Here is a 12,664-nt window from a genome sequence, read left to right on the forward strand (position 1 = left end):
TTTTCTCTGGAGAATCCCGCTTAATAGACTAGGGATTGAAATATACTAAAACATCAGAGACATAAAATAAGTGGAGATAGATTAGACAAATAGACAAAAATCAGTTATATAGTTAAGAGACTAATCTGGGCATATATGCAGTTTAATATCTCTTATACATTGCATGACAAATCAATGTAGAAAGAATAGGTCTTTACTGAATGGAATGGAGAAAAATTCCACTATGAGAATTCATTTTGAGTCTCTACTGAACACAATATTAACAGGCCAGCTAAAGATGGAATAAACTTCTAAGTGTGGAAAGTGAATTTACAAACGTATTTGAAGAAAATATGGGGAAATATGCTTGTGACATAGAGTTAAGAATGACATCTTAAAGACCTTTGATTATATCAAAATTAAATGGCTGAAATATTCAAGGAACAGATGTACATTTTTGAAATGATAGGAAACTCAATAAAAGCATGATCATAGCATATGAAAACATTGTGCTGAGTGGTGTAAGTAACAGAATGATATGCATCACAATATATTTCATGCAATTTAAAATACAAATGCAAATATTATATAAACAATTAGCAAGAAAAAATGCACAAAACACATACTGAACACATTATTTTGTTTTTCTCTAAGGATAGTGAAAAGACATGCTGCTGGTTTCCTTCCCCAATCCATCTCAGTCCATCTGAATTCCCCTAAAGGTTGACATGGCTCCTCACATGCTATTTAAGCACTTTCTCCTATGACATGGGAGTTTGTTCCATCCATGCTCAGAGTAGGTGGAAGAGCATGGAGAGTTAGCAGTTCCCAGCAGAGTCCTTAAACGCTGAGGGTGGGAGTTAGTAGATAAAACTGATAGTTATCCTTCCTCTCTTTGGGAAAATTCTGAGTGAATTGAGTCCAATTTTTCCATGGCAGCTGTCTGCTTATCAAGGTACACCATAGTGGCTCTTTTACTCCCTCACTCTCTTTTTCCCACTTCCTTCCTGCAATCACTTTTCAAATAAACTACCTACCTGCACATTCTCTTTTCAAAGTTTTCTCAATATAAACAAGACATGGAAAAGAGGATGACTGGGGAATGAGTACAAATGGATATAAAGAAGTAAAATGGGAAACAAAGGAAAGGGAGAGAAAGAGACATAGAGAAGACTTCATGAAACAAGGATAGTTCTGTTCATACAATCTTAATCATCTGAGATCTGACAAGAAAAACTGATCCCACAAAGTAAGAAAATAAATTTAAAATTACAGCATTTATGTTAAAAATCAAAAAAGCTGGGAAACACAATTTAAATAACATGTATCTGCTTTATTCAAGTTCCAGAAACAAGGAAATTGCCGATATGAAATATACCAAGAATAAATAGACTGCTAATATATGGGTCTAAACTTAAATTTTAAGTATTCTGTTTAGCAAGTGCTTTAAATTCATGCCAAACTAAATGATAAGAGCTCATTATAAAATAATTTCTTGGCTTACCCTATAAAGGGTCAAATATTTAGGTAGGACAAAATAGAATAGCTTTACATATATAGGAATTTTTAGAATAAGAGTAAAAATTGAATGTTTTATTAGAATTGTTTACTGTTCTTGTATTGCCAATTTAAAGAAGAACTAATCAACAAATTCATTGTGTAATTATAATGAAAATGACATACATATGAAATCATTCATAAAATATGATGCGATAAGAATATTTGCAAAAGTATAAATTGTCCAATTCTGTACACTAAATTGAAAAATATTTAATATGGCATATCTGTTGAAATTTATGTTAATAAAGTGACAAGAATATATCAAAGAATGTGTTTACAAATTTTGTTATAACTAATAAAATTTATAATCTTAATTATTTTATAATATTTTCATACAAAATTTTTAAAGTAGCATTAAAATTAATTAGCATTCATTATACAATGTGAAACATTGACTTCAAAAATTAATTTAGTTATTTGGAGACTATAATTTAATCTTTTTTGGTTGTGTCTTCTTTCAAATATAAGGATAGAAACTCAATTACTATTTTCTTGAGAAGGCATATTTGATTTAAAACCAAAGTAAATATGGGGAAAAAAGGTTGAGCATGTAAATGGATTGAATTTATTTCCAGTTAAAATTCAATTTGTTTTTATTTTTCCAAATTCTTACTTGTTTGATGTTTTATAAAATGCAGAAAAAATATGATCACTGTGGGTTTTTTCATTTAAATTGAATTGATTAAACTATTTATGCAATTATTGAATGTACTACATCTTTCTACAGATTTTCTTGCCCTTGTATGTACTTTACAAGCATTTTAGAATTAATGAATGCGTACATGGGTTTATGAATGAGTGAAAGAAAAAATAAATGTATAGGTGATTTAAAGTACAAATTAATACTTATTGTGCACTCTCAAAATATATTCTCAGCTACATATTTTCTAGTCTAAAATGGATCCAGTACATCTTTTCCTAGAGTTTGTATAATTGTTCCCTTATTGGGAATTTTCATATACTAAAAATATTTGGAAATATGGATTTTATCCTCTTTCCAGATGTAAAACAGAGTCAAACACCAATAAATTGTTATGTCTAATGAATTTTGTCATAAAATCCATTCCATTTAATATCTAATGGAATAATGGAAGAGTAAATAAACTTCAGTATAATCAAGAACATCATTTAAAGATAAATGGCCCTAATCTTTATGTAGTGATCCCATATATTAAATCCTGATGTTAAGTAAAACCATTCAATTCCACACCTTTATTCCTGGTTTGTTTTATAGATAGGAGAAACAAATGCTAGTGTCAGTCACTACTTGAGGAGTCTCCATCATTCTTCAGTCACAAGATGTGTTAATTTCCACAAAGCAGAAAACAGGACACTAAAGATAGATTGCCCTACTTATGTGAAACTGAAATTGCCTTTTTTCCCATTGGTATGACACAGTCATATGGACAGATGAGAGTCTCTTTTTATGAAAGGTATAGTTTTGAAGCAAAGGGATTAATATAAGAATAAATCCCCAATGGTAAAAATATAGTTGTCTTTATAATAAGAACTGTAATTCTCCATAACTTATTTCTTTTATCCTGGTGGACTATTAAAAAATTATAATAAAATAGACAAAAAGGTTATTAAAAAGTGATTTCCAAGTGAAATATTGTATAAAACAGGTTAAAGCAAAATGGAAGTTACTGAGATATGAAAAACATGACATTTACCAAGAAGAGATCGTTTTTTAATTTAGTTTAACATTTAGCTAAACAATTGTAGTACCTGATGGTAGAACCGAGAGAAGTGGATAAAATAATTTGCAAGAGTGATTGCTATTTATGTAGGTTATTTAGTTTGCTTGACTATGGAAAGCAGATATCATAAAGTGGGTTGGCTTAAACAATGGAAATTTATTAGCTTACAGGCTTACAGTTTTGAGGCCATGAGTATGTCCAAATCAAGGCTTCATTAAGACAAAGCTTCCCAAAGAGCAACAGGCAGCTATCCTTGGGTCCTCTGCCAATGGAAATGCACATGGTAGTGTTTGCTGGCCTCTCCCCTCTCTTTTGGGTCTCACTGCTTTCTGCTTCTTGCTTCCATGGCTTTCTCTGAATCTCATTCTCTTATAATGGACTACAATAAGAGGATTAAGGTCTACCCAGGGCTATACTTTAACTGAAGCAACCTCATGAAAACCTACTTACAATAGGTTTACACTCAAAGGAATGGATTATGTTTTAGAACATGATTTTCTGAAGTACATACAGTTTCAAACCACCACAGTTGGTAAAGAAGGATTGCAAAATGCTTTAAAGGTGAAGATTATTATGTTTAGATTTTTTAGCAAGGTAATTTTTGTGGAAATATGACAGGTGGAATGGTTGGAAACAAAGAGAATGGGGTCATAGAACAAAATTGGAATCTTGTTAAATAAGAAAGTAATAGCAAGGTCTTTCATAATGGAAAAGTGATAAGAATTTTCATTTTTAAAATTAGAAGCTATTGTGACTCTAGTAATCAAATATTTAATTTAAAATTCTAATGTAGGCCATTTACCTGTAGCTCACTGGCAGCTGCTATTAGAGTTTTGAATTTTTAAGAATTTTAATAAATTATTGTCATTTAAACTTTAGGTGATTTCAACTAAAAATCTAGATTTCAGGCATCTGTTGAAAACTCAGAAAATACTTAGTACAGAGCCCACACTATTGAAGGGCTGCAATTGTCTGGATCTGCATAGAAGTGACCTTCTCTAGGGGGTGCGGTGTGGGGTAGCCTAATTTATTCATTGACTTTATTTCTGTAGCCCTTTTAGAATTTGAAAAGTCTGGCTTATATGATATAACTAAAATCTTGGAAAAACTTGGATCCGTGCATTCCTTTTTTCATTTAAAACTAAAACAAAAACAACTTTCCCAACTTGAAGACCATCTCAATATTTGGTACTTGTTAATGAATATTTAGATTCTAAATATATGTTACAGGATATCATTCTGACAATATGATTTTTTCACTCAAGACTTAATTAGTGAGTTCTGGAAAAATGGTGCTGAAGTAGGTAGGCAGAGTTTGACGCCCCCTCTCCACATACACACACACACACACAGAGAAGGCAGGGACCTATCTAAAGGAGATGCTTGGATATGTATAGAATGGAAAGGTGCTCTGAGTCATCTAGGAGGGTACTGGAAAGATAAAGAAGGCAAAGGACAACCACAGTTGCTCACCCCTGTGGCAAATAGCCTCAGGGCAAGTAGCCTAAAAGTGGAGCCTCTGGCTCTCAGATTGGGAGGGGGAATTGCCAGGGAGGAAGAGGGGTCTAAGAGGGTGGAGAGTGGTTTATTTGTGGTGAGTTTGGCCAGCTGAGCCCCCTTGGAATCTCAGAAGGTACCATGACTTTACAAGGAGAGGGGAGGGGGATCTACTCAGGCAGGTTGCCCATGCCTAGCCATACAAGGAAAAAGAGGAAATAGATTAAAGAGGTGTCAGGGACAAGTGCTTAATCTACAGGACTCCAGCAAACTGTAAAGCTCTCGAATGCCTGGGGATAAAGGGGGAAGATAATATTCTGAGGGCTAATTAACCTAAAGAAGACAGTTTAGCTCTGTACAGGAAGTCCTGCCTTGCATGTATGAGGTCTTTGGTTCAATTCTTGGGTCTCCTTAGAAAAGTGGTCCAGAGAGTTTTCCACTGTGTTATCAGGCATTCAGCTGATACCTTCTGGCAGAGAATATACTGGTATTCTTTTTGTTTTAGGCTTTCTTGGATCTGTTATTTTTTTAAAAGCTCCTTTTTTATTTTTTATTTTGTTTTTCCTTATCTTATTGCTAAATCCTGGAACATTACCTGCAGAGGGCAGGCTGCAGGATGATTGATTGATCAACACCATGGGCAGCCTGAGAAGCAAGCTCTTTAGGGGCCTAAGAAGGAAGGCAGTTTTTCCTTGCTTTTTTGTTTTTTTTCCTAGTTGCTGTTGTTTTGTTTCTTGTTTGTTGTGTTTCCTCTTTCTTTGTTTCCCTTTTTTTCCTTTTACTGATTTATTCTACCTATGTTATTTTTCTTTCCTTCATTTATCTATCTTCTGTTTTCTGCTGTTTATCTTTCATTCCACCTCTTTTTGTTTGGCCTTCAATTTTTCTTGTTTATTACTCACTATGTTTTTCTCTGTTTTCTTTCATTTTTAACATTTTCTTTTCCTTCTTTCTTTTTTCTTTTCCCCTCTTCTCATCATTCAGCCCTTTTAATTCATTCCATATTTTTTTCCCTATTCTATTTCTCATTTCATTGTTTCTATTCTGCTTTTTTATTCTTATTCCTCTGTACTTCTTATGATTTTTTTCTTCATGACATTTATTTTCCCAGGTCTTTTTCAGTTCCTCTTTTACCTTTTTTTAATTATTACTATTATTCTTTTTCTCTTCTTATCTCTTTTCTTTTCACTGGTCCTAATTTTTTCCCAAGGTAACATAGACAACAGCAAGGAAATACAATAAAAGGAATGAAGTGTCAAATAATAACCTTACCACACACACACAATAACAAAATAAAACTGTGGAGTAGAAACAGAAACCAACCAACTGAATAAACTCATCAAGATAAAGAGATACCTAACCACCAACAAAAAATTACAAGTTTTACTAAGAAACAGGAAGACAGGGCCCAGTCTAATGAACAAACTAAAAACCAGGAGGAGATGCAGAACTTGGAACAATTAATCAGAAATCGTCCAAGCAAATGTGAATCAAGTTAATGAAGTGAAGGGAGAGATAAAGATATTAAGAAGACATTTGGAAAACATAGTGAAGAACTTGTAAACATACATAAAAAGACATTAGTTATGATAGTGATGAATGGCACAATATAAGAAATAAAAACTACACTTGAAGTGTTGTAAAAGTCAAGAGAAGTTCATTTGTTTGTGTATAGAAAGGCCAGGATTCAGGAATGATTTTGAGAAGGAAAAAATGATTTATTGATGGCCAGCCAGACTCGGGAGCTTTCTGTTTCCAACCTGAGCCTGGAACAAGAGTTTTGAGTTCCTTTTATACAGAACGGAAGGGCCAAATGTTTCTTTTGTTTCAGCGCTCAATAGCCTTAAATTAGCATATATCTTCCACATCCTAGGTAAGATCTTAACATGGACTTCATACATTCTAGTTAAGTTTTTAGCACATTTAGTCTGCATTTTTATAGAGTTTGCATTGCTAAATTTTTTCTCTGGGACTGGAGTTGTTGTCATAGTTACCAAGGGCAAGGCTGCAGTTCTCACTGTCCCAAACACACTGCACAGAAAACATACCACTCAAGTTATATATGAATAGATGAACAGTCCCCCACCCCCCATAGCCTACATCAGAAGCACATAACAGCAGTTTTGAAGAGGCAGAGAAAAGAATCAGTAATGTGGTATAGGGTACATCTGAAATCAGACAGAGAGTAGAACAGATAGATAAAAAGACAGAAAAATCCAGCAGAGACATAGGGATCTGAATGACAACACAAAACATAGAAGCATATGCATTATAAACATCCCAGAGGGAGAAGACAAGGGAAAAGGGGCAGGAGTGTTGGATGATATAATGGTTGAAAATTTCTCAACTCTTTTGAGGGATATGGACATATATGTCCGGGAAGTGAAGCATACCCCCGAACAGTATAAATCCTATCAGTCCTACACCAAAACATATACTTGTCAATTGTCCAATGCTCAAAACAAAGAGAGAATAGTGAAAGCAGCAAGGGAAAAGAGATCTATCACATACAAGGAAAGCTCGATAAAATTAAGTGCCGATTTCTCATCTGAAACCATGGAGGCAAGAAGGTAATGGTATGACATAGTTAAGGTGTTAAAACTAAAAACTTCCAGGCAATAATTCTCTATCCAGAAAAGCTGGCTTTCACAAATAAGGGAGAGTTCAAAATATTCACAGATAAACAGAAATTACAGAGAGATTGTCAATAAGAAACTGGACTTAAAGAAATAATAAAGGGAGTTCAGGTTGAAAGGAGAAGAAAAAAATAGGGAGAGAGTTGGAGGAGAGTGGAAGAACAATTAAAAAGAGAAAAAGAGAAAAAAAACAACATATGGCTAACATGTACTTAAAGAAAATATGGCTAATGTAAGTAATTCAATGACAGTAATAACACCGCAAATTAATGGAGTTAACTCTCCAATCCAGAGTTACAAATTGGCAGAATGGATAAGGGAATATGACCCATCTATATGATGTCTACAAGAAACCCAACTTAGACCTAGGGATGCAAGGAGGCTGAAAGGGAATGATTGAGAAACAATCTTACATGCAAGCAATAACTAAAAAAGGAGAAGAGTAGCAATACTAATGTGAAACAAAATAGACATTAAATTCAAAGCTATTGTAAGAGACAAAGAAAGTCACTATATATTAATAAAAGGGGTAATCTATCAAGAAGAATGAATAATCAAATCATTTATGAAACTAACCAGGGTGCCCAAAATACATGAGGCAAACATTGGAAAACTAAGTGGAGAAATAGAAGTCTCTACAATTATAGTGGGAGACTTTATACATAATTATCACCATTAGAAGAACATCTTGACAAAGAATTGATTAAGAAACAAAAACCTTGAATAATATATTAGAGGATATGCACCTAATAGACATATACTGAACATTATACCCAAATACACTGGAATATACATTCTTCTCGAGTGCTCATGGATCATTCTCCAGGATAGACTCCATGAAAGGCCACAGAACAACTCTCAAAGAATTCAGAAAGATTGAAATTACACAAAATAATTTATCTGACCACAGTGGAATGAAGCTGGAAATCAGTAAGGGGCAGAGAAACAGTACAGGCATATGATATGGAAGTTAAAGAAAACACTCTTAGACAATCAGTGGGTCAAGGAGGAAATTGCAAAAGAAATCAGAAACTATGTTGAAATGAATAAAAATGACAGCACAACATACCAAAACATATGGAATTTAGCAAAAGCTGATGTGAGAGGGAAATGCATAGCCATAAATGCTTATATTAAAAAAGAAGAAAGAGCTAAAATCAAAGATCATGTTAAATTTCATCAAAATTTGTAAAAGTGTATGGTCCAAAATGAAAGCCATACATAAATTTTTGAACATGATTAGTAACAATGTTTCAATATTTGTACATCAGTTGTAATGAATGTAATATCTACATCTCAAATATTATTAATAGGAGAAAGGGGAAAAGGTGGTAGTGTTGGGTATATGAGAAACCCCTATATTCTCTCCATAACTTTTCTGAAACTAAAGCTTCTTTGAAAATAAAATGGAAGAAAAAAAAAAAGACACTGGGGGAATAAATGGAAGAAAATGTCACTGTAAATACAAGACAATATATCTTGCAGTGACGAAAGACATAATGCCCCCAAATATTTAATTTCATCATTTTATTATTTCAAAAATTTTATATATTTTTGTATTTTATTTATTATGTTTAAAACCATTTTTATTTCATTTTCTTACTAATTTTATTTGGTTACTTTGTTTTTTCATTTGTGAAGAAGTTTTGTGTCACAGAAGGGTTACAACTGTGACAGGGGAGGGTCATTGGAGTGGGATATCAGTGATGGGGGATATGTGTGAAGAGGTTCACTTGGGCATACCTAAAGGCATAAGAATAAGTTCAAGTGTTCTTGGGACATTGTCATGATGGGTGGAGATCCACACAATAACTGAAAGAACATCAAATTCCCATACTGGGGAGTTCTGCCACATTTTCTAATGGTACAGCATGAATCCCCCAAGTACAGAGGCAATGACTAGTGAAGGAGGATGGATCATTGGTAGGGCCCTTGATATTGATGGCTTTGCTTATGAAACTCTCCTTTTGAAATTGAAACTTAGGCTAATATAAAACTTAGTATTATAAGATGCCTAAATGCTAACTCCTGAGACCCCTCTTGTTGCTCAAATGTGACTTCTTTCTTAGCCAAACTCAGCATATAAATGATTACCTTCCCCTGCCCCTCAGCATGGGACATGACTCCCAGGGATGACTATCCCTGGTACCAAGGGATTTCTACCAAGCAAGCACCTACTAGCAATGCATCAGAAAAAGCCCTTGACCAAAAGGGGGAAAGGCAAATAGAGAGAACTGTATCTCTAGTGAGAAAGGATGGCTCCCAGGACATTAGGGCAGCTGAGAAAGTGAGGCCCTGAATACTGCTGCAAGTATCTCTGGACATGGCTTCTCGGGAAAGGGAGATTGGCTGGCATTGTGGGCCCCAAGGGGAGGGGAAAATGGATGTGGAATGGATGGAAACAAGGTAAATATGGGGGCAAGAGAGGAGTTTTGTGAGAATATATGAAGATGAATATAAAACATGTAATATTACTCCAAAAACATATAGGGGATGACAGACTAATAATGTAAACCCTAAGGTAAAACATAGGATAACTAAAAAATTTAGAAAACTGTACAACCTAAAGTATGGACCACATAGTAAGCACAGATGTCATCTTGTTTGAAAGCTATTGTCTTGGAATCTGTACATCAGTTTCAGGAAATATGATATGAACAAGTTAAGAGATTATCGTTGTGGAAGGGAAAAGGTTTTATGGTGAATCTGGGGAAGTACTGTATATTGTATATATGAATTTCGGTGATCTAAGACTCTTGTGAAGCTGACATTATGCTGGGATTGACTTTACAGGAAGTTTTGGATCACAGAGTGGTTCAACAATGGCAGTGGAGGAATACTGATATAGGATGTTATTGACAGGATATATATGGTTGACAGGGAGTTATACAGGGCATATGCCTAGGGTATATAGTAATGTCTAGATATACTCATAGTGGAAACAATTAAAAACAATAGCTGGGGGGGTACTGGGCCCCTGGCCCGGGGGGTCACTGTTGTGGACCCTGGGGGAGCAGTGGCAGTTCCCCAGGTGCAACGGCAAGAACCAGGAAGGAATGAGGGCCCAACAGTGGGCTCCTGATACTTATGGCTATGCTTTTGAGCCTATACACCTCCAATAAGAATAAGGCCTAAAGTAGCACTGTGCCTGGGAGTTTCCTCCTGACAGCCTTCATGTTACTCAAATGTGGCCACTCTCACAGCCAAACTCAGCATGCAAATGCAGTGCAGTCCCCCCAGCGTGGGACATGACACCTGGGGATGAGCCTCCCTGGCACCGAGGGATCACTACCACATATCAGCTGAAGATACAACTAGAAAAGGACCTTGAATTAAAGGTTCAACACGGATCAGCAGAATATCCCCATCTACATATAATAACATGACTTCAAAATGCTGTTTGACCTAATGTAAGGGGGAAATGGAAAGGAGAAATGAGAATATAAGGCTATGAGTCTCTAAAAAAGGGTCTGGAGTTTGTCAGAAGGAATGCCCTTATGCACAAATGAGCAGAGTCTGAGAGACAGATAAAGTAGATACAACCCCAGGTATTGGTTCTTTTGAGGAATAAAGAGACCCACGGGTCCTATGATCATGGCAGATGGGGTTCACTGCCATGGCAGATGGCCCTTCTCTGGAGCTGGTGTTTCTGCGTGATGGAATTGGACTCAGAGGGGCTCTCTTTTCACAAGACTTGCATGCTACTTTAATGGAATTGTAGTTGGTGCTGGGGTTTTAGATATATTTAGGGGATTTGAATCTCTGGACTGATAATATGACACCCAGGCCCAGAGCCTCAACAGACTTCAGCTCCTACACTTTGATTTATTGGACTTACCCCACTCAGCTAACATCGAGTTGAAGAAGGTCAACCACCACACCATGGAGCCTAGAGTGTCTACAAATGAAAGCAGGAGGAGTGCATCCAGTATCCATGTGGAATCTAAGCCCCCACTTGACATAGATGTGCAATGGACACAACCAATCCAATGTCCACAGAGAAAGTGTGGAATGGGTGTGGGAAGGGTAGCCATAGTGGCTGCTGGGTTTGGGGAATGGGAGGAAGAGATGAGATGTGGAGGCGTTTTTGGGACGAGGAGATGTCCTGGATGGTGCTTCATGGACAATTACGGGACACTGTAGATCCCCCCAGGGCCCACTGGATGGAACGTGGGAGAGTGTGGGCTATGATGTGGACCATTGACTAGGGGTGCAGTGATACTCAGAGATGTACTTACCAGGTGCAATGGATGTGTCACGATGATGGGAGAAAGTGTTGCTGTGGGGGGAGTGGGGGGTGGGGGCGGTGGGGTTGAATGGGACCTCATATTTTTTGAATGTAATTTTTAAAAATAAATAAATAATTAAAAAAAGGGGGGGGGAAGGGTAAAGACAAGTAAATTTATATGGTTAAGAGACTTCAAAGTGAATCATGAGGTCATTCTAGAGGTTACACATAGGCGTTTCTCAGCAGGATCTCATTGACTAGTACAGTAAATATAGTCTCAAATAGCAGGGCTCCTGAGGGCTGTGAACACATCCAAACACTGTAGGTAGGGCAAACAGCTCAGGAATTTGGCATCTTACCAGTGGAATCCACTGTGGAATTTATGTTCCCCAGTGCGACAGAGTTGGATTCAGTTGTATTTTCCCTACATATGGCTCTTCTACCCATTTTATTTGAACTTATAGTTAGTACTAGAGTTGACAGGTGTGTGTCCAAGAGAATTAAATCTTTGGGCTTTCTTTGTACCCATTGGGCCCTGAATCTAGACAAAGTTGCAACACCTACTCACCCAGTTTATTGGACCCACCCAGAATAACTAACAAGGAAATGATGATGGACAATGGCCATCCCAATGAACAGAGAGCTTCGACAACTGCAAGAAAGGTAGTCCCATCCATCTGCCCCATAGGTTCTAAGCCCCCTCTCAATTAGAGGCAGTATCCTTAGGATTTGGGAATGAGCAATGGACTAGTGTAGACTTAGAGTTATTCTGTTATAGACTTGCTGCTATTCTAGCAATGGAAGAACTTTTATCATTGATGTGGAGGTAGTGGCTGTTGGTGTTTCTGAGGGGAAGGACAGGGGAAAAATAAGCATTTTGAGGCATTTTCAGGATATTGGAATTGTCCTGAATGATGTTGCAATGACAGATACAGGCCATTACATCTTGTCATAACTTTCAAAATTTCATTGGAAAAAGTTTAAAGTATAATGTAAACTATAATCCACACATAGTGGGAATGGTCCAATATGTATGTGTTCATCAAGTGTAACAAATGTGCCAC

This window comes from Dasypus novemcinctus, chromosome 2, assembly GCF_030445035.2.
Source record: "Dasypus novemcinctus isolate mDasNov1 chromosome 2, mDasNov1.1.hap2, whole genome shotgun sequence".
Classification (NCBI taxonomy): domain Eukaryota; kingdom Metazoa; phylum Chordata; class Mammalia; order Cingulata; family Dasypodidae; genus Dasypus; species Dasypus novemcinctus.